The sequence below is a fragment of the Rhinopithecus roxellana genome, chromosome 12, assembly GCF_007565055.1.
Source record: "Rhinopithecus roxellana isolate Shanxi Qingling chromosome 12, ASM756505v1, whole genome shotgun sequence".
Taxonomy (NCBI): domain Eukaryota; kingdom Metazoa; phylum Chordata; class Mammalia; order Primates; family Cercopithecidae; genus Rhinopithecus; species Rhinopithecus roxellana.
The window spans coordinates 135,474,818-135,500,882 of record NC_044560.1 but is presented as its reverse complement, the minus strand read 5'-3'; the positions used below and the strand labels follow the sequence as shown (position 1 = coordinate 135,500,882).

Sequence of the window (26,065 nt, the reverse complement as noted above, 5' to 3'; positions counted from 1 at the left end):
TAGTGCTTCCCGTCTCTACTAAAAAATACAAAAAAGTAGCCGGGCGTGGTGGCGGGCGCCTGTAGTCCCAGCTACTTGGGAGGCTGAGGCAGGAGAATGGCGTGAACCCGGGAGGCGGAGCTTGCAGTGAGCTGAAGTGAGCTGAGATCCGGCCACTGCACTCCAGCCCGGGCGGCAGAGCGAGACTCTATCTCAAAAAAAAAAAAAAGTCCCTTCCACCTTGTTTCTTGCAATAACCGCTCTAGCTGAGCTAGGGTGGGCATCATAAAGCCTTTAACAGGAGAGAGATTGGACCTAGAGCCACAGCCCTGGGGGAAGTCGCGGTTGAACTTTCATCTCCTGGGGTCTAGCCCGTATTTGGGTGTTCCCACTGGTGAGGGGGAAACTGGGCAAAACCATTAGGCAGCATGGAGGGGTGAATGGGGCTTTTAGCAATGCCAGGGAACAGACAGCTTTGTCTAATGAGTTTGTGTACCTTCCCTAGGCTCCACCCACCTTATCATCCAGCCAACCGTCTGCATTTTTTTAGAGATGGGGTCTCTGTCACCCAAACTGGACTTCAGTGGCCCAATCATACCTCACTGCAACTTCCAACTCCTGCCTCAGGCTCCCAAGTAGCTGGGACTACAGGCTCAGCCCATCATACTTGGCTAATTTTATTTTTTGTAGAGATGAGGTCTTGCTATGATGCCCAATCCTCCTGCCTTGGCCTCCCAAAGTGTTGGGATTACAGGCAGGAGCCACCGCACCTGGCTTCATCTGGTTTACTAAGAGTCATTAAGGCTGGGCGCAGTGGTTCATGCCTGTAATCCCAGCACTTTGGGAGGCCGAGGCAGCTGGATCACCTGAGGTCTGGAGTTCGAGACCAGCCTGACCAACATGGAGAAACCCCGTCTCTACTAAAAATACAAACTTAGCTGGGCATGGTGGCGCATGCCTGTAATCCCAGCTACTTGGGAGGCTGAGGAGGGAGAATCACTTGAACCCAGGAGGCAGAGGTTGCGGTAAGCAGAGATTATGCCACTGCACTCCAGCCTGGGCAAAAAGAGTGAAACTACATCTAAAAACAAAAAACAAAAAAAAAAAAAAAAAAAAAAGAAAAAGTCATTAACTGAGCTCACCTACTGTATCCCATTTTTCTGTAGGCCCAAGGGTGCTGCTGTTGGTCTTTGCTTGGTGCTGGGGACTTGGGGATTGAGCCCCACTTCCATCTCCTTCCCATCAGGTGAAGGCCTGGCCCTAGAGGCACTGGAGGGGAAAAGCCTGGCTTGAGAATGAGAGAGTTCCTGGTAGGCTTTGCGACTGCTTGATGGGAGGAGGATCAGATATGGGGAATAGTGAGATCATAACAGTATATTGCCAATATTACTACTGATAGCCAATATTATTATTAATAATGGGGAGTAGTGTGAGGTAACAACAAAACAATAGCAAACAATGAGTATAGCAACAAAATAGAACATCAATAAGAGTATGAGCTCTTATTCTGAAACACATACATTGTAATACATGTATAGAGGGAAACGTCAGTGATGGTAAATATAGTGTTGGGAGTATTAGTTTTTTTTTTTTGAAATGGAGTTTTGCTCTTGCTGCCCAGGCTGGGGTGCCATGGCACGATCTCGGCTCACCACAACCTCCACCTCCCAGGTTCAAGCCACTCTCCTGCCTCAGCCTCCCGAGTAGCTGGGATTACAGGCATGTGCCACCACGCCTGGCTAATTTTGTATTTTTAGTAGAGATGGGGTTTCTCAGGCTGTGGTCAGGCTGGTCTCAAACTCCTGACCTCAGGTGATCCACCCACCTCGACCTCCCAAAGTGCTGGGATTGCAGGTGTGAGTCACCATGCCTGGCAGTGATTTTTAAATTTTAATTTAACTTTTATTTGTATTGTAGAGATTGACATCTCACTATGTTACCCAGGCTGGTCTCGAACTCCTAGGCTCAGTTGATCCTTCTGCCTCTGCCTCCCAGGTGCTGGGATTACAGATGTGAGGTCCCGTGCCCGGCTGTGTTAGTGATTAAAGACAGCCTTACTAGATGCCCAGTCTGCGTTATCAGTTTGCAGCCATCATCTCATTGACTTTTCCACATAGTTTCAGATGGGATGATTGGGGAAACTGAAGCTCAGAATGGTGAAGTAATTAACCCACAGCAAATAATACATTTATTATGTGCCAGGTACTTGTTTTAAGCGCTGTACTTGGATGAATATATTTAATCTACAAAACCATCCTGTGAAGTAAGTGTTAATCATCTGCATTTTACAAGATGGGTAAATCAGGGCTAGAGAGGTTGAGAAAGTTGCCCCAGGTCACCCAGCTATTAAGCAGTAGAGCTCAGCTTCCAACGCGGGCAGGTCAGGTTTATAGAGTGCACCAACACTGCCATGACGTTTCCCTTAGCTTGACTAAACTTTAGACAGGCTTCCTCCTGCCTCTAGGCCCTCAGAATCCAGAGGATCTAACCACAGAGGCCCCTTACCTCCCTTTTCTTAGAGCATTTACTTAAGAAAACCTGTCATTGTAGGTTATTTCTTTGTCCATTTGAGATGGATATAAATCTCTTTAAAAGTCTTGGCCAGGCGCGGTGGCTCACGCTTGTAATTCCAGCACTTTGGGAGGCTGAGGTGGGTGGATCACGAAGTCAGGAGTTCAAGACCAGCCGGACCAATATGGTGAAACCCCGTCTGTACTAAAAATACAAAAATTAGCCAGGTGTGGTGGCAAGTGCCTTTAATCCCAGCTGCTCAGGAGGCTGAGGCAGAAGAATCGCTTGAACCTGGGAGGCGGAGGTTGCAGCGAGCCGAGATCGTGCCATTGCACTCCAGCCTGGGTGACGAAACGAGACTCCGTCTCAAAAAATAAAATAACATAAAAAGTCTCTTGCCAACTTATAGCCCAGGAAATGGGCTCTCACTATGTTGCCCAGGCTGGTCTTGAACTCCTGGGGTAAAGCGATCTTCCTGCCTTGGCCTCTCAAAATGCTGGGATTACAGGTGTGAGTGACCAGGACCCAGGGAACTATCTCTTTGAAATGTGAACATAAAAGGAGATACTACTCCTATCTCCCCGAGGAAGGTGAGAGCCTAACTTTGGTAGATGACTCAGCTCTCAGTTGTAAAAGTACCTCTTGTCATGAAGACAGAAGAAAGCTGCCTTCTTCTCTGGATAAAGCCGATTAAAAACGCGAATGACCAACAATCTTCCACTCATCCCAGCTCTTAAAATCTCTACCACTCGGCTGGGCACAATGGCTCACGCCTGTAATCCCAGCACTTTGGAAGGCTGAGGTGGGTGGATCCCCTGAGTACGGGAATTCGAGACCATCCTGGGCAACCTCGTCTCTACGAAAAATACACTAAAAATTAGCTGGGCGTGGTGGTGCGTGCCTGTAGTCCCAGCTACTTGGGGGTGCTGAGGTGGGAGGATCACTTTAGCCCTGGAGTCCGAGGTTGCAGTGAACCATGATGGTGTCACTGCACTCCAGCCTGGGCGACAGAGCGAGATCCTGTCTCAAAAAAAAAAAAAAAAAAAAAAAGAAATCTGGCTTCTAATGTTTTTTTTTTTTTTTTTTTTTTTTTTTTTTTTGAGATAGAGTCTCGCTCTGTCGCCCAGGCTGGAGTGCAGTGACACCATCATGGTTCACTGCAACTTCTGCCTCCTGGGTGATTTGCTTTCTAGGCTCACCAGGAAGCTGATTTGCTTTCTTGGAAGCTGATTTGCTTTCCAGGAAACCAGGGCGAGTATTAAATGACCAGCGAGTAGGCAAGGCTAGGAGCAAAACTGCACATTTATTTTTGGTCCCCCGGCTTCAGGAAAGAAGGTGTGGGGGAGGGGTGAGGTCCGTCTGTCTCCGGCAGGGGAGGCCGGGGGAGTCACCCGGTGGAGCTCTCAGGCGGAGTTCCTACGGTCCGGACAGGTGTGAGGGCTGAGGAAGTGCGCGCAGCGTGCCCGCCGGGAGCGGCTTTTATGTCCTGGGCCTGGGAGTGGGAGGGCAGTGGGCGGGACATAGGCAGGTCGGGGGCCGGGCAGTGGGCATGGCTAGGCGGGTTCCGGTTTTTCTCCGTCGGAGGTTGGGTTGCGCCTGCGCAGTCGACCTGTGTCTTTCCCGGGCTCGAGAAAGCTGACGGTGAAGAACCCGGAACTGCGCCATCTTGCCTCCGTTCGTCCAAACACGGGGTTCAAGCAATTCTCCTGCCTCAGCCTCTCCAGTAGCTGGGACTACAGGTGCCCGCCACCACACCCACCTAATTTTTGTATTTTTAGTAGAGATGGGGATTCGCTATGTTGGCTGGGCTGGTAATCTATTTACTTAGTGGATCCATCCCCCTGAAAGTAACCAATCTTTTGCAGCTGTCACTGTCCACCCTTCCCATCTTCTTGGGAGGATGACCTCCTTACCTGTCTTGGCCTCTGAAACCCATTAGGGGCCCTGAGACTCCCGCTCCCCAACCACAATCCCTCCAATCTCCTTCCAGACAGCTACTTGCTTCTGTTGAGGAAAAGAAGATAAATGAAGAGCTTAATGTGTTTAAAACATAATCGATTATTGTTTTGCTTATCTAGTTTCTACTTCTAAGCACCTACCTCTGCTTTCTGCTAAAACTGCCAGATTCTGGCCAGGTGTGGTGGCTCATATCCATAATCCCAGCGCTTTGTGAGGCCGAGGTGGGTGGATCTCTTGAGGTCAGGAGTTCGAGACCAGCCTGGCTAAGATGGTGAAACCCCATCTCTGCTAAAAATACACCAAAATTGGTGGGTGTAGTGGCTCACGCCTGTAATCCCAGCACTTTGGGAGGCTGAGGTCAAGGCGGGCAGATCACCTGAGGTCAGGAGTTCGAGACCAGTCTGGCCAATATGGCGAAAACCCGTCTCAACTAAAAATACAAAAATTAGCTGGGCGTGGTGGCACACTTCTGTAGTCCCAGTTACTCAGGAGGCTGAGGCAGAAGAATTGCTTGAATCTGGGAGGCGGAGGTTGCAATGAGCCGAGATCATGCCACTACACTCCAACCTAGGTGACAGAGTGAGACTCCAACTCAAAAAAAAAAAAAAAAATTCAGCCAGGCTTGGTGGTGCGCACCAGTAATCCCAGCTACTTGGGAGGCTGAGGCAGGAGAATCGCTTGAACCTGGGAGGCGGAGGCTGCAGTGAGCTGTGATTGTGCCACTGCACTCCAGCCTGGACGACAGAGTGAGACTCTCTCTCTCTCTCTCTCTGTCTCACACACACACACAGAGTCAGATTCTGTATAACTTATTAGGCTGGACATGGCTTTAAAGTGTTTTTAATGACAGAGCTCACCAAAACAGAAGTGAGAGAAAGAAGAAAAAGGAGGAGGAGAAAGAAAGGGAAGAGAGAGTGAGAGGATTTAGCCGTATGGAAAGTCACAGAGGGGGAAAGTTACAAAATCTCTTTCCTGTATTTTTTCCAAGGTTTGATGTCTGAGGTCTATGTGTGAGAAATGGATTTCAGCCACAGGTAGGGCTTGCTGGGGGACAAGGCAGGTGTGACAAGGGGCAGGGTGGATCTGCCTGAACTGGCCTTGCTGGTTTCTCCTCTTCCTGGGTTTGTGTGTTTTTAACGAAGGGCTTGTTTAATTTTAATTACATAAGCAAGACATGACGATCTTCTTGCTGTCAAACATTAAGAAAATACAGAGACAGCAAGAGAGAGAGAGAGCTCAAAAAGCCCTTTTGAGAAATGGTCGGTCAATCAGTTGCAGGGGAGGGAAATTGGGGTGCAATTTGGAAACGTCTTTCTAAATGACAAATGCAGATCGCTTCTGACTTGGCAGGTTTTTCTCTCAGGAATATGTCTTACACGTAGACATGGACGCCTGTGGCCGACGTCAGGTCTGCCCAAGGATGTTAATTGCAGTAGTGTTTGGAATAACAAAACATTAGGAGTAACCTAAATGTTTATCAGGAGGGAACTGGTTATGCTTATGATGGTGCGCTCACACAGTCTGATGCTTTATGGGCATTATAAAAATAAAACTAGCCGGGCGCAGTGGTTCACGCTTGTAATCCCAGCACTTTGGGAGGCCAGAGAGCGAGACTGTGTCTCAAAAATAATTAAATTTAAAAAAATGCGGTTGCTAGAAAAAAAAATTTCTTTTTGAGACAGGTTCTCGTTCTGTCACCTAGGCTGGAGTACACTGGTGCAATCACAGCTCACTGCAGCCTCCACCTCCTGGGCTCAAGCAATCCTCCCACCCCAGCCTCCTGAGTAGCTAGGACTACAGGCATGTTCCACCATACCTGGCTAATTTTGTATTTTTTTATGTAGAGATGGGGTTTTGCTATGTTACCCAGGCTGGTCTCAAGCTTCTGAGCTCAAATTATTCTCCCACCTTGGCCTCCCAAAGTGCTGGGATTACAATCATGCACCACTGTGCCTGGTCAGAAAATTTAGTTTTAAAATTTATTCATTTTTCTTTTGAGATGGGGTCTTGCTTTGTCATCCAGGCTGGAGAGCAGTGGTGCGATAATGGCTCATGGTAACCTTGAACTCCTGGGCTCAAGAAATCCTCCTGTCTCAGGCTTCTGAGTAGATGGGACTACAGGTGTGCACCACTATGCCCAGGTAATTTTTAAAAGTTTTTTTTGTAGAGATGGAATCTCACTATGTTGCTCAGGCTGGTCTTGAACTCCTGGCCTCAAGCAGTTCTCGCTCCTTGGCCTCTGAAAGTTCTGGGATTCCAGGTATGAGTTACTGCACCTAGCCAACCATTGTTGTTTTGAGTCACTGAATTCTGGAGCTGTTTGTCACTACAGCATAACTTAGCCAATCCTGACTGATACGTTCCCTTATCTCCTTCCCTTGTTCTGCAATTGGAATCATTTGCAAACTGGAGAAGTCCTCCCACTGATTGTAACCCTGTTGTGACTCCCCAGCACTCTCGGTAAGATTCCAATGCCCTACCATGGCTTACAAGCCCACACAGGAACTGGTGACTGCTGCATGCTTGCCTTTAACCCCTCCCTACCCTTTGCTTCCTTTCACATTCCAATGACACTGAACTTCTCAGTTTACTGCAAGCATCAAACTCTTCTGCTCACTCCCAGGCCTTTGCAGGTGCTGTTCCTTCTGCCTGGAATGCTTTTCCATTGTCTCTCTCTCTCTCTACCTGGCTGACACCTACTCTTTCTTCAAGACTCAGCTTGGATATCTTCTCCATCAGGTAGCTTTCCTGACTACCAGTCTGGGTCACATGCCTCATTTGGGGCTTCCCCCCTTATTGTTTTGATCACTTGGGATTGTTGCTATCTGGGTGTATTGGTCCATTCTCACACTGCTATAAAGATACTACCTGAGGCTGGGTGATTGATTAAAAAAAAAAGAGGTTTTTATTTTTTTAAATTAATTTTTTTTTAACACACAGTCTTGCTCTGTTGCCCAGGCTGGAGTGCAGTGGCACAATCTCAGCTCACTGCAACCTGTGCCTTCCAGGTTCAAGTGATTCTCCTGTCTCAGCCTCCTGAGTAGCTGGGATTACAGGCGTGTGCCACCATGCCCAGCTAATTTTTGTATTTTTCAGTAGAGACAGGGTTTCACCATGTTGGTCAGGCTGGTCTTGAACTCCTGACCTTGTGATCCACCTGGCTCAGCCTCCCAAAATGTTGGGATTACAGTCATGAGCCATCATGCCAGGCCTTTAATTTCTTTTTTTTTTTTTTTTTTTTTTTTTGAGATAGGGTCTTACTCTGTCACCCAGGCTGGAGTGCAGTGGAGAGATCTCGGCTCAGTGTAACCTTCACCTCCCGGGTTGAAGTGATTCTCCTGCCTCAGTCTCCCAAGTAGCAGGGGTTACAGGTGTCTGCCACCATGCCTGGCTAATTTTTGCATTTTCAGGAGATACTGGGTTTCACCATGTTGGCCAGGCTGGTCTTGAACTCCTGACCTTAGGTGATCTACCCACTTTGAACTCCCAAAGTGCTGGGATTACAGGTATGAGCCAATGCGTTTGGACAGAAAAGAGCTTTAATTGACTCACAATTCTGCATGGCTGGGGAGGCCTCAGGAAACTTACAATTATGGCAGAAGGTCAAGGGGAAGTAAGGCATGTCTTACAAGGTGGCAGCAGAGTAAGAGAGAGAGAGATAGAGAGAGAGTGCAAGGGAACTTGCTACTTTTAAACCATCAGATCTCGTGAAACCTCCCTCATTATCACAAGAACAGCATGGGGGAAACCGCCCCCATGATCCAGTCACCTCCCACCAGGTCATTCCCTCACACGTGGGGATTACAATTCGAGATGAGATTTGGGTGGGGACAAGGAGCCAAACCATAACACTGGAAGATGTGTCTGTCTCTGCCCCTGGACTTTGAGTCTCCTGAGGGAAGTGCTGGAGCCATATTGTCAGTGCCGCACACACAGCTCAGGGCTGGGCGCAGAGGAGGGTTTCAATAACAGTCTTTCAAATGAATAGTGCATGACTTTAGATGTTAGGCAGATCTGTTCATCACAGGATTTCTGAGAAAGAAGGGTGCTGTCTCTTTCTCTTCTCTGCACTTTTTTCCTGACAGGCTTTCTTGAGAACTGAGACTTGACAGCTGGCACAGTTCATTCCTGGAGGCCTGCTCTATGCTGCAGGGAAGTGGTTGTGGTTTCTGTGGAAAGTCCCAGAGCAATTCATTTCTTCTTGGTTCCTCCAACCAATCAATCCAATCTAAATTCCTCTGCTGACTCAACACTTTCCCAAATTTTTATTTTTACTTTTGCACAGATGTTTAAAATGAATAACTTAGAACATAGAGAAGTTAAAATAATCTTACACTGAACACTCATATATACCCATCACCTAGATTCTATTATTATTATTATTATTATTTTTGAGACAGAGTCACACTCTGTCACCCAGGCTGGAGTGCAGTGGTGTGATCTGGACTCACTGCAAACTTCACCTCCCAGGTTCAAACGATTCTCCTGTCTCAGCCTTCTGAGTAGCTGGGATTACAGATGCTTACCACCACGCCTGGCTAATTTTTGTATTTTTAGTAGAGATGGGGTTTCACCATGTTGGCCAGGCTAGTCTTGAACTCCTGGCCTCAAGTGATTCACCCATCTTGGCCTCTCAAAATGCTGGGATTACAGGGGTGAGCCACCATGCCCAGCTCTATTTTTGTTTTATCTTTGGACACAGGGTCTCACTCGCATCGCCCAGGCTGGAGTGCAGTGGTGCGATCTTGGCTTGCTTCATCCTCGACTTCTCTGGCTCAGGTGATCCTCCTACCTCAGCCTCCTGAGCAGTTGGGACTAGGGGCGTGCGCCACCATGCCTGGCTATTTTTTTTTTTTTTTTTTTTTTTGTAGATTTCGCTCTGTTGCCCAGGCTGGTCTCAAACTCCTGAACTCAAGCCATCTGCCTGCCTTGGTCTCCCAAAGTGCTGGGATTACAGTCACGAGCCACCGTGCCTGGCCCCATCACCTAGAATCTAAATTAATTAACATCTTACTCAACTTGCTTTATCAAGTATTTACCCACCTTTCCATCCATCTATCCATCACTCCTTCTTGCCTTTTCGATGCATTTCAAAGTAAGTTGAAATGCATATTTATTTAGTTTTTCCTCTTCAGGTAAAATTTACATATGCTGAAAGGCACAAAACTTAAGCACTTTGTTAGAGGAATTCTGACAAATGTGCGGCCCTTGCCACCCGAATCCTTATCTTGAGTCAGAGCAACACCATCATTCCAGAAGGTTCTCTCCCATCCCTTCCCAGTCAATCCCTGGGTTTGAGAGAGGAGTGTAGTGGGTGGGGTGGGAAGAGGAAGCAGAGGTTAAGCCTAGACCTTGAAGGGCCTCATGGGCCACAATAAGAAATACAATAACAATACAAATATAACACTATGCTGGATTTTTTTCTTTTTTCTTTTCTTCCCCCCCCCCCTTTTTTTTTGAGGCAGGGTCTCACTCTGTTGCCCAGGCTGTAGTGCAGTGGTATAATCATAGCTCACTACAGCCTCAAACTCCTAGGCTCAAGCGATCCTCCCACCTCAGCCTTGGAAATAACTGGAATTACAGGTGCACGCCACCATGCCAGGCTAATTAAAAACAATTTTTTTTTGGTAGAGAGTAGTCTCATTATGTTTTCCAGGCTGGTCTTGAACTCCTGGCCTCAAGTGTTCTTCATGCCTCAGCCTCCCAAAGTGCTGGAATTACAGGTGTGAGCTGCTCTGCCCGGCCTATGCTGGATATTTTTTGTTTGCCTCTTCAGGTCCACTCTCCGCCTCTCCCCACCATACTCATGGGAGTCTGACTATACCTTGGGATCAGCATGAACCACAATGGGCTTTCTGAACCTCTAGCTTTCTGCATCAGTTTGCCCAATGGGGAGACACTGGCAAGAAACTGGAGGGTGGGTATTTATTTCCCCAGCTCCCTTCCTGATGTGCGATTGCCTTGGACTGCCTGTATCTTTCTACCCACTGCTTCCACCCTTGTAAATAGATTTTTTTTTTTTTTCCCAGACAAAAGTCTCACTCTGTCACCCAGGCTGGAGTGTAGTGGCGCCATCTCGGCTCGCTGCAACCTCCCCCTCCCGGGTTCAAGTAATTCTCCTATTTCAGCCTCCTGAGTAGCTGGGATTACAGGCGGGCTCCACCATGCCTGGCTAACTTTTATATTATTAGTAGAGATGGGGTTTCACTATGTTGGCCAGGCTAGTCTCAAACTCCTGACCTCAGATGATCCGCCAGCCTCAGACTCCCAAAATGCTGGGATTTCAGGCATGAGCCAGCGTGCCCGGCCTGATACTTACTTTCAATTACATATAGATTAAGGGGTGGTTTACGCAGAAATTTCTAGGGAAGGGGTAATGACTTTTGGCTTGTAGGGTTATTGGCATGGAAAGGGGCAGTAACTCCCAGGTGTTGCCACGACAACGGTAAACTGACATGGCACGCTGGTGGGCATGTATTATGGGAAACTGCTTAGCTAGTCCTCAATTTGGTTCCATACCCAAGTCCTATCTCTGGAGTTGAGTCCAGCCTCCTACCTCAAAAACAGTGGCACTGGCCAGGCACAGTGACTTACGCTTGTAATCCCAGTACTTTGGAAGGCCAAGGCAGGCAGATCTCTTGAAGTCAGGAGTTCGAGACCAGCCTGGCCAACATGGTGAAAACCCATCTCTACTAAAAATACAAAAAAAAATTAGCCAGGCATAGTGGCGCACGCTTGTAATCCTAGCACTTTGGGAGGCCGAGGCGGGTGGATCACAAGGTCAGGAGATCGAGACCACAGTGAAACCCCGTCTCTACTAAAAATACAAAAAATTAGCCGGGCACGGTGGCAGGCACCTGTAGTCCCAGCTACTCGGGAGGCTGAGGCAGAAGAATGGCATGAACCCGGGAGGCGGAGCTTGCAGTGAGCCGAGATAGCGCCACTGCACTCCAGCCTGGGCGACTGAGTGAGACTCCGTCTAAAAAAAAAAAAAAAAAACCTCCCCTCAAAAACAAAAAAAGCCCCCTAAGCCGACACAAGGCAGGTTGGCTCAGGCCTCTGCATGTGCTCCTTATTATTTAACAAACAAACAAAAAACAGTGGCATCTTGGTGGGGACGCGGTGGCTCATGCCTGTAATCCCAGCCCTATGCGAGGCTGAAGTGGGAGGATCACTTCAGCCTATGAGTTTGCCCAGTTTGGGCAACATAGTGAGACCCCATCTCTGCTAAAATTACAGAAATTAGCTGAGTGGTACGCACCTGTGGTCTCAGCTTTAGGGAGGCTGAGTGCTCACCTAGAAAGCTGAAGTGCAGTGAGATAATCCAGAATGCAAGTACCACTCTAGTGACAACCATCATCACTAGTGTCCTCAAGGGCACTTCATATAAAAGTGCCAGTGTGCATCAGGGATAAGAGTGAGACATCATCCACTGGTTCATAGTGAACCGATGAAACAAGAACTACAATTAGGAATTTATTAGGATCAACAGGAATCCTAAATATTAGCAATAAACTAGCACATCACAAGAAACTCATGAACATGGGTTAACAATGAACCACTGAAAGTCAACTTTTCTGTGTCAGAAGGTGAGAGGTTCACTTGAGCCCAGGATGACGAGGCTGCAGAGAGCCGAGATTGCGCCACTGCACTCTAGCCTGGGTGACAGAGCGAGACCCTGCCTCAAAACAAACAAAACAAAAACAGTGGCACGTTGACTGTTAATTCTAAGAGCAACTTAGAGCTTCTGTAGGATTCTCACCCTGCAAGTCAGATTGGTGTTTTCCATGCGCCCTCTGGCGGCTTGGAGCAGCAATGTCGGCTAGGCATCAGCCTCCAGCCCTGTCTGGACTCTCGGGAAGTACTAACGCTATTTGGCAAAAGCACTTGCACCAACATTCAGCTAAATCTGCAGCAGAGACAGTGACACAGCTCTGTCTGGGTTTCCAGGCATCTTCTCAGAGGTCGTGATGGATAAGACCAGGAACAGGATCTTAAATAACAAGGAGCACGTGCAGAGGCCTGAGCCAACCTGCCTTGTGTCGGGAACTGAGTGCAGCTTCCTGGGAGGGAGCAGGGAGATGAGGCTGGGGAATTAGGTCAGGCCCATTTGGGAAAGAACCTTGGCGTTGGGACTTTGTCCTGTAAACCAGTTTGGAGACTGTGAACCAGGAAGCTTCAAAGGCAAAATTGGAGGGTCACGTATCAAGGATGTCAACTTTTTCTTTTGTTAATAGGGACTTAAAAAAACGATGCTGGCCGGGCGCGGTGGCTCAAGCCTGTAATCCCAGCACTTTGGGAGGCCGAGACGGGTGGATCACGAGGTCAGGAGTTCGAGACCATCCTGGCTAACATGGTGAAACCCCGTCTCTACTAAAAAAAAAAATACAAAAAACTAGCCGGGCGAGGTGGCGGGCGCCTGTAGTCCCAGCTACTCAGGAGGCTGAGGCAGGAGAATGGCGTAAACCCGGGAGGCGGAGCTTGCAGTGAGCTGAGATCCGGCCACTGCACTCCAGCCTGGGCGACAGAGCGAGACTTCGTCTCAAAAAAAAAAAAAAAAAAAAAAAAAACGATGCTTACTCATTCTAAAAACTTTTAATGAACACCTACTGTGTGTTAGGGAATGTTCTGGGCAGGATCTGAGTTTGCGTTATTCACTGTTGTACCCTCAGAGTCTAGAGTCATGGAAAGGCCCCAAAAGAAGGGATGAATGAAAGGAAAGATCATTGCTAAAGCAAGGTCAGGGCAGAGGTGAACTGCCAGGGGTGAGTCCAAGCTGGGTGAGATTGTGGATGAGTTTGGAGATAGAAAAACATAAGGTGAAAGTGCTTAGTCCGGCCAGACACAGTGGCTCACGCCTGTAATCTCAGCATTTTGGGAGGCCGAGGCAGGCAGATCACGAGGTCAGGATTTCGAGACCAGCCTGACCAACATGGTGAAACCCCATCTCTAATAAAAATACAAAAATTAGCCATGCGCGGTGCTGGGTGCCTGTAGTCCCTGCCACTCGGGAGGCTGAGGCAAGATAATTGCTTGAACCCAGGAGGTAGAGGTTGCAGTAAGCCGAGATTGTCCCACTGCACTCCAGCCTGGTGACAGAGCAAGACTCCGTCTCAAAAAATAAAAATAAAAAAGAAAGTGTTCAGTCCTTGAACTGCCAAAAGACAAAAGCACAACAAATTTGCTTATAGATTCTCTCCTGCTTCAGCCTCCCAAGTTGCTGGGATTACAAGCACGCACTACCACGTCTGGCTAATTTTTGTATCTTTAGTAAAGACGGGGTTTCACCATGTTGGCCAGGCTGGTCTCGAACTCCTGACCTCAAGTGATCCACCTGCCTCGGCCTCTCAAAGTGCCGGAATTACAGTCATGAGCCACTGTGCCCAGCCTGCTTAAAGATCTTAACTGGTTTTTATTTGTGATTTTAGAATTAGGCAACACCAAATTATAAAAGATAAAATGAGTGTTCTGATGAGTCAAGCAGAGGAAGTTGGTTTTATAGACAGAAAGGGCAGAGACTGCAGAAACAGAGAAGAAAAAGTAGATTGGCCACTTCAAAATGACTTTCCTTGTAAAGGTTAAAGGACAGGGGATTTTCTTATCATGCAGGCTGAAACGGGCCTGCTTGGGGACTTGGCTATTATCTTTCAGTCTCCTGATTTCTTGGAAGGTCAGATAAACAAGTCAGTTTTCACTTGGTGATGTGGAAGTTGGCACGAGTGACTCCATTTTGGTTTGGTCTGTTGGGTCTTGTGCAGGAGGTTGGTCCAAACTAGTGGCCTCTGGTAAATTTCATTTAACAATATTATTAGTTTTTTTCTGTCTTGAAACAGGGTCTCACTCTGTCACTCAGGTTGGAGTGCAGTGGCGTGATCATAGCTCACTGCAGTCTTGACCTCCCAGGATCAAGCAATCCTGCCAGTTCAGTCTGGAGAGTAGCTGGGACTACTGGTGTGCACCACTATGCCTGGCTAATTTTTTGTAGAGACGAGGTCTCACTTTGTTGCCCAGGTTGGTCTTGAACTCCTGGGCTCAAGCAATTCTCCTGCCTTGGCCGCCCAAAGAGTTGGGATTACAGGCAAAAGCCACCATGCCTAGCCAAGAACTGTTAACTTTTGAAACACTCCAGTGGCTTCTTTTCTCATTTAGTGGAAGCACTATGCCCTTGGCATGCCCACAGGCTCTGCAGGGTCTGACCCTGGCCACTGTGCTGACCACACCTCCTTGCACTACCCACTGCCTGCTCTACTGCAGCCATGCGGGTCTCCTGGATGAGCCTTAGCCACAGAGTCCCATTCCCTTCTCAGAACCTTTGCACTTGCTGTTCCTTCTCCCTGCCGTGTCCATCCTGCATTTACCAACAGCTACGGGACAAACACTCATGGCACCAAGCACAGTTCTGAGCTGTGAAAGGAAAATAAATATTGGGGCCTCCAAATCACCAAAGCTAAAGGGAAAAGTCAAGCTGGGAACAGCTTAGGGCGAACCTGCCTCCCATTCTATTCAAAGTCACCCCTCTGCTCACTGAGATAAATGCACATCTCATTGCCTCATTTGGAGAGGCTAATCAGAAACTCCAAAGAATGCAGCTGCCTGCATGGTGGCTTATGCTTGTAATCCTAGCACCTTGGGAGTTCGAGGTGATTGGATCACCTGAGGTCAGGGGTTCCAGACCAGCCTGGCCAACATAGCGAAACCCCCGTCTCTACTAAAAATGCAAAAATTAGCCAGGCGTGGTGGTGGGCGCCAGTAATCCCAGTTACTCGGGAGGCTGAGGCAGAAGAATCACTTGAACCCGGGAGGCAGAGGTTGCAGTGAGGTGAGATTGTGCCACTACACTCCAGCCTGGGACACTCTGTCTCAAAAAAAAAAAGAATGCAAACTGCCGGGCGCAGTGGCTCATGCCTATAATCCCAGCACTTTGGAAGGCCAAGGCAAGGCAGATCATCTGAGGTCAGGAGTTCAAGACCAGTCTGGCCAACATGACAAAATCCTTGCCCTACTAAAACATACAAAAATCAGCTGGGTGTGGTGGTGGGCGCCTGGAATCCCAGCTACTTGGGAGGCTGTGGCAGGAGAATTTCTTGAACCCAGGAGGTGGAGGTTGCAGTGAGCTGAGATAGTGCCACTGTACTCCAGCCTGGGTGACAGAGTGAGACTCCGTTTCAAAAAAAACGGATGCAACCACTTCTCTCTTATCTACCCACGTCCTGGAAGCCCCCTCCTTGCTACCAGTTTCCTGCCTGCGCCTCGAGTTGTCCCACCTTTCTGGATTGAACCAATGTACATCCTACACCTACTGATTGATGTCTCATGTCTTCCTAAAATGTATAAAACCAAGCTGTGCCCCTATCACCTTGGGCCCATGTCACTAGGACCTCCTGAGGCTGTGTCATGTGCATGCATCCTCAACCTTGGTCTCCTAATTAACTTTCTGAATTAACTGAGACCTGTCTCAGATTTTTGGGGTTCACAGAGCAATTTGTAAATATTAACCCCAGTGATACGGTTTAGCTCTGTGTCCCCCTAGACCTCATCTTAAATTGTAATCCCCACATGTGGAGGGAGGCACCTGGTGGGAGTGATTCGATCTTGGGAGTGGTTCACCCATGCGGTTCTCATGATTGTGAGGGAGTTCTCATGAGATCTGATGGTTTATAAGTGGCCATTTCCCCTGCACTGTCTCTTCTGCTGCCGCCTTGTGATGAAGGTGCTTGCTTCCCCTTCCGCCATGATTGTAAGTTTCCTGAGGCTGCCCCAGCAATGCGGAACTGCGAGTCAATTAAACCTCTTTTGTTTGTAAATTACCCAGTCTCAGGTAGTATTTTTTTTTTTTTTTTTTGAGACAGAGTTTCGCTCGTGTTGCCCAGGCTGGAGTGCAGTGGCCCGATCTTGGCTCACTGCAACCTCTGCCTCCTGGGTTCAAGCGATTCTCTTGCCTCAGCCTCCTCAGTAGCTAGGATTACAGGTGCCTGCCACCATGCCCGGCTGTTTTTTTTTTTTTTTTTTGTGACGGAGTGTCGTTCTGTCACCCAGGCTGGAGTGCAGTGGCGCGATCTCGGCTCACTGCAAGCTCCGTCTCCTGCCTCAGCCTCCCAAGTAGCTGGAACTACAGACTCCTTCCACCGTGCCAGGCTAATTTTTTGTGTTTTTAGTAGAGACGGGGTTTCACCATGTTAGCTAGGATGGTCTTGATCTCCTGACCTCGTGATCCGCCTGCTCTGGTCTCCCAAAGTGCTGGGATTACAGCCGTGAGCCACTGCACCAGGCAGCTTTTTTTTTTTTTTTTTTTGTATTTTTAGTAGAGATGGGTTTTCATCATATTGGCCACGCTGGTCTTGAACTCCTGACCTCAGGTGATCTACCCACCTCGGCCTCCCAAAGTGTAGGGATTACAGGCGTGAGCCACCTTACCCAGCCAGGTAGTATCTTTATAGCAGTATGAGAATGGACTAAGACACCCATTAATCTCTTCCTCATTTCCTTCAACACTAATGATGACCCCTCCCTACTTGATTTTTGTGAACATTTATCTACTAACATATATTTAACATTATCTTTATTTTTTCCTTTTTTTGTGAGACGAGGTCTCGCTCTGCCTGGAGTGCAGTGGTGTGATCGCAGCTCACAGCAGCATTGACCTCCCAGGTTAAAGTGATCCTCATGCCTCAGCTTTCTAAGTAGCTGGAACCACAGGTGTGCACCACCATGCCTGGCTAATTTTTAGTTTTTTTTTTTTTTTTTTGAGACAGAGTCTCACTCTGTCACCAGGCTAGAGTGTAGTGACGCGATCTTGGCTCACTGCAACCTCTGCCTTCTGGGTTCAAGAGATTCTTCTGCCTCAGCCCCCCAAGTAGCTGGGATCACAAGTGTGCGCCACCATGCCTGGTTGATTTTTACATTTGAGGTGGAGACGGGGTTTCACTGTATGTTGACCAGGCTGGTCTCAAACTCCTGACCTCAGGTGATCCACCTGCCTCAGTCTCCCAAAGTGCTGGAATTACAGGTGTGAGCTACCACATCCGGCTTTTTAAAATCACATAAATAATACACAGACTCAATCCTGCTATAGATATTCAAATGTAGAGTCAACCGTGAAAGTTTCCCTTGTCAAGATTCCCTGGCGTCTCCTCCTCCATTCTACAGGGATTTTTCCTCTTAGGACCCTGCAATGGGGAGATGCTGCATTTTGGAGGTAAAAATTCCAAGAGTAAAGTGAAGGCTAGCATTTACTGAGCAGTCCCCATGACCCAGGCACGTATGAACTTTTGAAGGTTGTCAGACTCAAAATGGAGTCATTCATGTTTAAAAAAAGAAAAAGAAAAAGAAAAAAAAAGCTCTGACCAACAGAACGAGGGAAAGCCATGGAGACAGGGTTCTCATACTTGTGTGCCTGATCACAAAAACTATCCCAAAAACCTGCAAAAACCACAACCATACACAAAGGCCATTGCAAACTTACACAGAAAAATACTTCTGCAAGGACATTTGCCCAGCAACTGCCTGTCCAACCCCAGACTGGCATCATTGTGATTCATTTTTCTAGCCAAGGATGATTATTTCAAAACCATTATGTAATTCTCCCCATTTTTTTTTCTTTAAAAACCTTTGTCTTCTTTTACCTCCCTGAATATGTATAAAACTCCTATTCCCATTGCAATTCTCTGTTCTTGAATAAACTTTTTTTTTTTTTTTTGAGATGCAGTTTCACTCTTTCACCCAGGTTGGAGTGAAGTGGCATGATCTTGGCTCACTGTAACCTCCACCCGCCAGGTTCAAGTGATTCTCCTGCCTCAGCCTCCCAAGCAGTTGGGGATTACAGGCACCCGCCACCATGACTGACTAATTTTTGTATTTTTAGTAGAGATGGGGTTTTGCCATGTTGGCCAGGCTGGTCGCGAACTCCTGACCTCAAGTGATCCACCCGCCTCGGCCTCCCAAAGTGCTAGGATTACAGACGTGAGCCACCTCACCCAACCAATTTTTGTTTCTTTTAGAGAGCCTCTCTCTGTCTGTTACCTAGGTGGACAACTCATTTAATCCCAATAAAATCCACACTCGAAGCTAGGAGTGGCCTTTGCCTGTAGTCTCAGCTACTTGGGAGGCTAAGGCAGGAGAACAGCTTGAGCCCAGGAGGTTGAGACTTCAGCAAGCCATGATTGTGCCACTATACTCCAGCCTGGGTGACAGGGTGAGACCCTGGCTTAAAAAAAAAAAAGACCGGACACGGTGGCTCACCCCTGTAATCCCAGCACTTTGGGAGGCTGAGGTGGGTGGATCACCTGCATTCAGGAGTTTGAGATCAGCTTGGGCAATATGGCAAAACCCTGTCTCTACTAAAAATACAAAAAATTAGCCAGGTGTGGTGGTGCATGCCTGTAATCCCAGATACTCTGGAGGCTGAGGCAGGAGAATCACTTGAACCCAGGAGGTGGAGGTTGCAGTGAACCAAGATTGTGCCACTGCACTCCAGCCTGGGTGACAGAGCAAGATTCTGTCTCTAAACAAAAACATAAACAAACAAACAAAAAAATCCAAAATCCATTATCCCCATACTCTGATCTGTGCCTGCCTCTTAGATGCCACCTCCTGCCGTTCTCCCACTTGCCTCTTCTTGCCAGCCTTCTTTCTATCGCTTACGCACACCAATCTCAGGCCCATTCTACACCTTGGCACCACCATTCCCTCTGCTGGGAAAGCCTCCCTCCCTGTCTCTGTGTGGCTTCCTCGCCTTCCTCATTCACACGTGACTGGGATGTCATCTCCTCTTGGTGGGTGTCCTTTACCACCTTATCAAAAGCAGTATCTCTTCTCCCCATCACAGCCTCCATCCTTTAGTCGGCTGTGCTTCTCTTCAGAGCACTTACTTCTCTCTACCTGACTTCATATTGTAGACCTGTTTGCTTTTTATGCATGTGGAACTTTTTCTTAGTCACTGTTTTGTTTTTTTACAGACAGTGTAAACCTGGGCTCTGTTGCCCAGGCTGGAGTGCAGTGGGGTGATCATAGCTCACTTCAGCCTCAAACTCCTGGGCTTAGGTGATCCTCCCACCTTGGCCTCCCAAAGTGCTGGACCTATAGGCATGAGCTACCACCCCTGGCTAATTTTTAATTTTTTTTTTTGAGACGGAGTTTTGCTCTTGTCGCCCAGGCTGGAGTGCAATGGCACAATCTTGGCTCACTGCAACCTCCGCCTCCTGAGTTCTTGTTTTATTTTATTTTATTTTTAGAGATGGGGTCTTGCTATGTTGCCCAGGCTGGCCTCCAACTCCTTGGCCCAATCAATCCTCCCACCTTGGCCTCCCAAAGTGCTGGGATTACAGGCATAAGCCACCATGCCCAGTCTGTCTTGGTCATTGTTGTCTCTTTCTTACACAGAGCAAGAGGAACCCCAAAAACTGTCGGCTCCTGAATGATGGAACCATCTTGTTGGGTTAAACCTGTCTTATCTCATTTTATAGAGGAGAGATCTAAGGTGCAGGGAGGTTAAGTCACTCGGTGGACAGATAATGGAGATGGGTTTCAAATCCAAGCAGGCTAGCTTTAGGACTTGGCTGAGCAGTTGCAGGTTTCTTATATTGGTTAGTTACAATAATGCTGTGTAACAAACCACCCCAAAGCTCAGTAGCATGATTTTTTAGCTTCTGAGTTTGTGTGAGGGCCATTTAGGCTGGGCTTGGCTGGATGGTTCTTCTGGGCTCATCTGTACCTTCTCATATGTCTAGAACTCAGCTGTCAGCTGGTCTTGTCTAGGTTGGTCTTGTCTGCAATGACTGGATTGGTTGGTCTCTGTGAGGTTTTCATTTTCCAATAGGCTAGCTTGGGTTTGTTCTCACAGAGGTATAAACTTACAAGTGGCCAGATGTGGTGGCTCACTCCAGTAATACCAGCACTTTAGGCAGCCAAGACCAGAGGATCGGTTGAGTCCAGGAGTTCCAGACTAGCCTGGGCAACATAGTAAGACCTGATCTCTACAAAAAATTTAAAAATTAGCCAGTGTGATGGTGTGTGCCTGTAGTCCCAGCTACTTGAGAGGCTGAGATGGGAAGATTGCTTGAGCCAGGGAGCTTGAGCTTGAAGTGGGCTATGATGGTGCCACCACACTCCAGCCTGACCAACAGAGTAAGACCCTGCCCCCGCCCCATCCCAAAACAAAATCTCCACAAAAGTACAAGTGGAAATATGCAGACAATTTGCATTCCTCTCAGTGGAGGCCCAGGCTTGAAACTGGCACGCCATCACTCCAACCTAATTCTGTTGGTAAAAGTAAGTCACATGATGTTCTGTGGTAAGCAGGTCTATGCAAACCTACCCCAAAGGCCCAGGGAGCTGAGAGTCCCATACATCCAGTTTCTCAGGAAGAAACATTTCACAGGGATTTACAAACATAAGCAATGTCTCAGGTGGCCATGAGATGGTGGATCCCTGCACCAGCCCTACAGAAATTATCCTTTTATATAGCAAGCTTTTAGGCTAAAACATGTGTAGCTGGTCATGTCTCAGATGTTCTTGCTGAAACATGTGACCCGTGGGGAGGTTGGATGAGCATCTTTTTGAGGGGTTGTCTCTGCTATAGGCATTGTTTAAAGAGTTTGTTGCAGAGTACCTTGGTACGTGGAGGTCAGGCACTTGGTTTCTTTCTTTTTTTTTTTGAGACGGAGTCTCGCTCTGTCACCCGGGCTGGAGTGCAGTGGCCGGATCTAAGCTCACTGCAAGCTCCGCCTCCCGGGTTGACGCCATTCTCCTGCCTCAGCCTCCCGAGTAGCTGGGACTACAGGCGCCCGCCACCTCGCCCGGCTAGTTTTTTGTATTTTTTAGTAGAGATGGGGTTTCACAGTGTTAGCCAGGATGGTCTCGATCTCCTGACCTCGTGATCCACCTGTCTCGGCCTCCCAAAGTGCTGGGATTACAGGCTTGAGCCACCGCGCCTGGCCCAGGCACTTGGTTTCTCAAGTGGCCTACTTGGCCCTCTTCCAAGTGCACTTTCCTTTCCTTACTGTTATAAAGCTTTTTTTCTTTTTTTTTTTTTTGACTTAGTTTCGCTCTTGTTGCCCAGGTTGGAGTGCAATGGTGTGGTCTCGGCTGCAACCTCCACCTCCTAGGTTCAAACAATTCTCCTGCCTCAACCTCTGGAGTAGCTGGGATTACAGGAGCCCGCCACCATGCCTGGCTAATTTTTTTTTGTATTTTTAGTAGAGACAGGGTTTCACCATGTTGGCCAGGCTGGTCTCAAACTCCAGACCTCATGATCCTCCTGCCTTGGCCTCCCAGTGTTGAGATTACAGGCCTGAGTCACCGCACCTGGCCTGTTCTAAAGCTTTTTAATAAGCTTCCAACCTTGCTCTGAAACTTGCCTTGGTCTCTTTTTCTGCCTTATGCCCTTCAGTTGAATTCTTTCTTCTGAGGAGGCAAAAATTGAGGTTGCTGCGGACCTGTCCGGATTTGCGGCAGGTAACTCAGACATTTTCCACTGGTAACATATTTGATGCCACGTGACTCGGATGGAAGGGATGTCTATGCCTCGCCTTCTTCCCTTGCATGCATCCAACCCCCCTGCATGGTTTTTCTTCTCTCTCTCCCTTTTTCTTTCCTGCTTACTAACCAACCCTCAGAACAATTCCTTTTGGTCATAAGTTACTCTGCTCCCCCGTGGCTCACCAGGTGGGAAGGACCTCAGGGTCCACACTGAGCAGGTTGGAGGCACTAAGTCTTGCAAGAGAGGTGAGACTAAGGTCTAAAAAGTGTGCAACGTCTGGGGTTTCCTCTGCTTTTCAACTAAAATCGGCTCTTTTCCTAAAACCTGCACTGCTCTTACTCCTGTTTTCTCTGTGTGTGTTCTGAAACAGCTTTGCACACCCGCTGGACTGTCCACCTTGGGGCCAAGTCTGCCTCTTGGCTTACACTTTGCATGCAAATAAAAAACAAAAACAAGAAAAAGAAAGAAAGAAAAAAGAGCACCTTGTTATGTGGGGGTCAAACATCAATCATCGTGGCGGTTTTGCTTCAAGATGGCGTCACTCTTGCCGTGCAACAGGCTGCTTTCCCATACATGGCCAAGCCCAGAGTCCTCTTCATCAGCTCAACGTTCTTGGGCTCTGCTTCCAGGTAGGAGAGTCAGAGGCCATTTAGGGAAGGACCTCAGGGAGCTCCCTTGTATGGCTTCCTTAAAGGACACTCCCAGGTTCAGGATGCACAGGGTTTTGGCAGCAGGGGCCGGGGTGGATTTGGCGGGGCGGGGAGTAGGGGGTGTAGGGAGTGGGGAGAACGGAAATGAAGTAGGAGAGAGTAGCCAAGCAAAGAAGCTCTTGTGTCTGCATTTGTCATTTGGGTGTGGTTGTGTAGAGGAAGTTGGCAGGAAGCTTTGAAGGCATTCACATTTGCTGGTTGATGAGAAGTGAATGCTTTGACATTATTTGCTCTTAGTCATTTTATTATTTGCTCTTAGTCACTGCATTATCAGTTTTGGGTTTTTAAAAAATATATATATATGTATGTATGTATCTTTTCATTATATGTTTATGTTTTCTTAATTTTAATCTTAATCTTTTCTAATCTTAAAGTGAAGATTTGCCTTTAGCTCCATTAAGCATTGATTTGTAAATAAAGGTGTAGATAATGAGGGTTTCATGCATCCCAAGACCTTTGGAGCTCATTTCAAAATCTTTCCTCATGTGCACCTCATAGACCTGGATTCCATCCTGGTTCCATGTACCTGATTTGCAGAAGCCACTTAATTGTCACGATAGCTCTATGAAGCCAGACTGTGATTATTGCCATTTTATAAGCCAGGGAAATTTAGTGGTTTGTACAAATCAGTTTCCCAGGATTTTGGCTACTTGTAAAAAATAACCAGACCCAGATGGTTCCAGATGATTTCCCTCAGCACTGATGATTTCCCTGAGTAGAATGGGCTGGCTGGGCTGTCACCGGCAGATTAGAGACAGCTGTCTTGGCATGAGGGCCTGAGCCAGGGATCACAGCGGAGTCTCATCTCTCTAGCATCACAGCAGAGGGCTGGTCTGGTCTGCAGCTGTCATTCTTACTGTTACTGTGGGTGTGGATGTTTCCTGCTTCCTGGTCTCCTGGAGTAACCTCCCTACCCTCAGGGCTCTCAGGCTTGGAGTGCCTCATATCTGTAATAGCAATGATGCTTTTATACTTGGTGAACCCCAATACATAGATAGACGGATATATAACTCAAACTGTCGGACAAGCATCTTTCAACCTTCTCTCTGAGTCATCATTAAGGACCTTTGGGTTTTTTCCCCTGTAGAGGCAGCATTTGAGAGATTTACTGTCCCTGAGGATGCATTTGGAATGTTGATTAATTGCCCAGGCTGGAGTGCACTGGTACGATCATGGCTCACTGCAGCCTTGACCTGCTGGGCTCAAGTGATCCTCCTGCCTCAGCCTCCTAAGTAGCTAAGACTACAGGCATGCACCATCATGCCCGGCTAATTTTTAAAATTATTTTTATTTTATTTATTAGAAAAAACAGAAATGGGGTCTCACTGTGTTACCCAGGCTGGTCTTGAACTCCTAGGCTCAAGCAATCCTCCTGCCTTGGCCTCCCAAAATGCTGGGATTACAGGCATGAGCCACCATGCCTGGCTAAGTTTTAAATTTTTTTCTAGAGATGGGGGTCTCACTATGTTGCCCTGGTTGGTGTTGAAATCCTGGGCTCAAGCAATCCTGCTGCTTTGGCCTCCCAAAGTGCTGGAATTACAGGCATGAGCTACCATGCCCAGCCCTAATAAGCATTTATTGATTTATCTATTGATGTCGACCGGGACTGCTGTAGTCATCTGGAAGTTCAATTAGGGCTGGAGGATCTGCTTCTAAGATGGCTCCTTCACCTGACTGGCAGGCTGTGCCTGCTGTTGAAAGAAGCCTTCAGTTCCTCAGCCCCACTGGCCTTTCTGAAGGCTGCTTGTAGGGTCCAACCCTACGGGGCTTAGTGGGTGTTCTCCCTGTGTGCGGAGAGGAGAGATTATAATAAATAAAGACACAAGACAAAGAGATAAAGAGAAAACAGCTGGGCGCCGGGGACCACTACCATCAAGATGCGGAGACGGGTAGTGGCCGCGAACGGCTGGGTGCACCGATAATTATTTCCTACAAGACAAGGGGGCAGGGTAAGGAGTGTGAATCTTCTAAGTGATGAGAGAGAGAGAGAGAGAGAGAAGAGAGAGGAGAGAGAGAGAGAGAGAGAGAGAGAGAGAGAGAGAGAGAGAGAGAGAGAGAAGCCTTCGTCAGCGTTTTCTTCTCTGCAGTTATAAGAAAGATCAAAGACTTTAAGACTTTCACTATTTCCTCTACCGCAAACTACTATGAACTTCAAAGAGGAACCAGGAGTATGGGAGGAGCATGAAAGTGGACAAGGAGCGTGACCATTGAAGCACAGCACCACGGGGAGGGGTTTAGGCCTCTGGATGACTGCAGGCAGGCCTGGATAATATCCAGCCCTCCACAAGAAGCTGGTGGAGCAGAGTGTTCCCTGACTCCTCCAAGGAAAGGAGACTCCCTTTTGCGGTCTGCTAACGAATGGGTTTCTTCCCAGATACTGGCGCTACCGCTTGACCAAGGAGCCCTCAAGCGGCCCTTATGCCGGCATGACAGAGGGCTCACCTCTTGCCTTCTACTTCACTCCTCACAATGTCCCTTCAGCACCTGACCCTATACCTGCCGGTTATTCCTAGGTTATATTAGTAATGCAACAAAGAGTAATATTAAAAGCTAATGATTAATAATGTTTATAATAATGATTGATAATTGTCCATGAGCATCTCTATATCTAATTTGTATTCTGACTATTCTTATTCTAATTATTTTTTTCATTATACTGAAACAGTCTGTGCCTTCAGTCTCTTGCCTCGGCACCGAGGTACTCTTTCACCCACACTGCCTGAATACTCTCCTGACACATGAACTGGCTTCCCCTGCAGCCATCAATGCAGGAGACCAAGGTGGCAGTGGCAATGTCTCTTATGACCTAGATGGGGAAGTCACAGAGTCACTGCTGCAGTCCATAACCGGTTGCACAGGTCAGCCCTGATTTATGGTGGGAGGACACTACCAGGAGGTGAGGATCACTGGCGCCATCTTGGAGCTAGCTACCACAATATAAAAGAAGGGATTCATGGCCGGGTGTGGTGGCTCACGCCTGTAATCTCAGCACTTTGGGAGGCCGAGACGGGCTGATCACGAGGTCAGGAGATCAAGACCATCCTGGCTAATATGGTGAAACCCGTCTCTACTAAAAATACAAAAAATTAGCCAGCCGTCATGGCCGGCGCCTGTAGTCCCAGCTACTCAGGAGGCTGAGGCAGGAGAATGGGGTGAACCCGGGAGGCGGAGCTTGCAGTGAGCCGAGATCAGGCCACTGCACTCTAGCCTGGGCAACAGAGCAGAGACTCCGTCTCAAAAAAAAAAAAAAAAAAAAAAAAAAAAAGGGATTCATTATGGGAATTTGGCCTGACGCAGTTGTGAGAACTGGTTCCACTCTCTATGCAAGGCTGTCGGTTTCCGTTTCTGTGGAAACGGAAGTCTGAAGGGCAGGCATTCAGGAAGGAAAGGTGGCTGTGAAGTGAGAAGCAAGGATGCCCTGGACCTGTGA

The 26,065-nt window shown here is 47.9% G+C and overlaps 1 long non-coding RNA gene across 2 annotated transcripts; it reads right to left on the bottom strand.

Annotated features, from left to right (window-relative positions):
• Window positions 1-4,180: 4,180 nt before the first annotated feature.
• Window positions 4,181-22,713, bottom strand: LOC115892328. 2 transcript variants are annotated; one of them, XR_004052215.1, is made up of 3 exons: window positions 22,408-22,713; window positions 4,590-4,737; window positions 4,181-4,494 (listed from the first exon to the last, which is right to left on the bottom strand). It is a non-coding gene; the product is annotated as an uncharacterized LOC115892328 (long non-coding RNA). The 2 variants fall into 2 exon arrangements; XR_004052214.1 differs by having other exon boundaries at window positions 4,590-4,734.
• Between the last annotated feature and the right edge of the window lie 3,352 nt (window positions 22,714-26,065).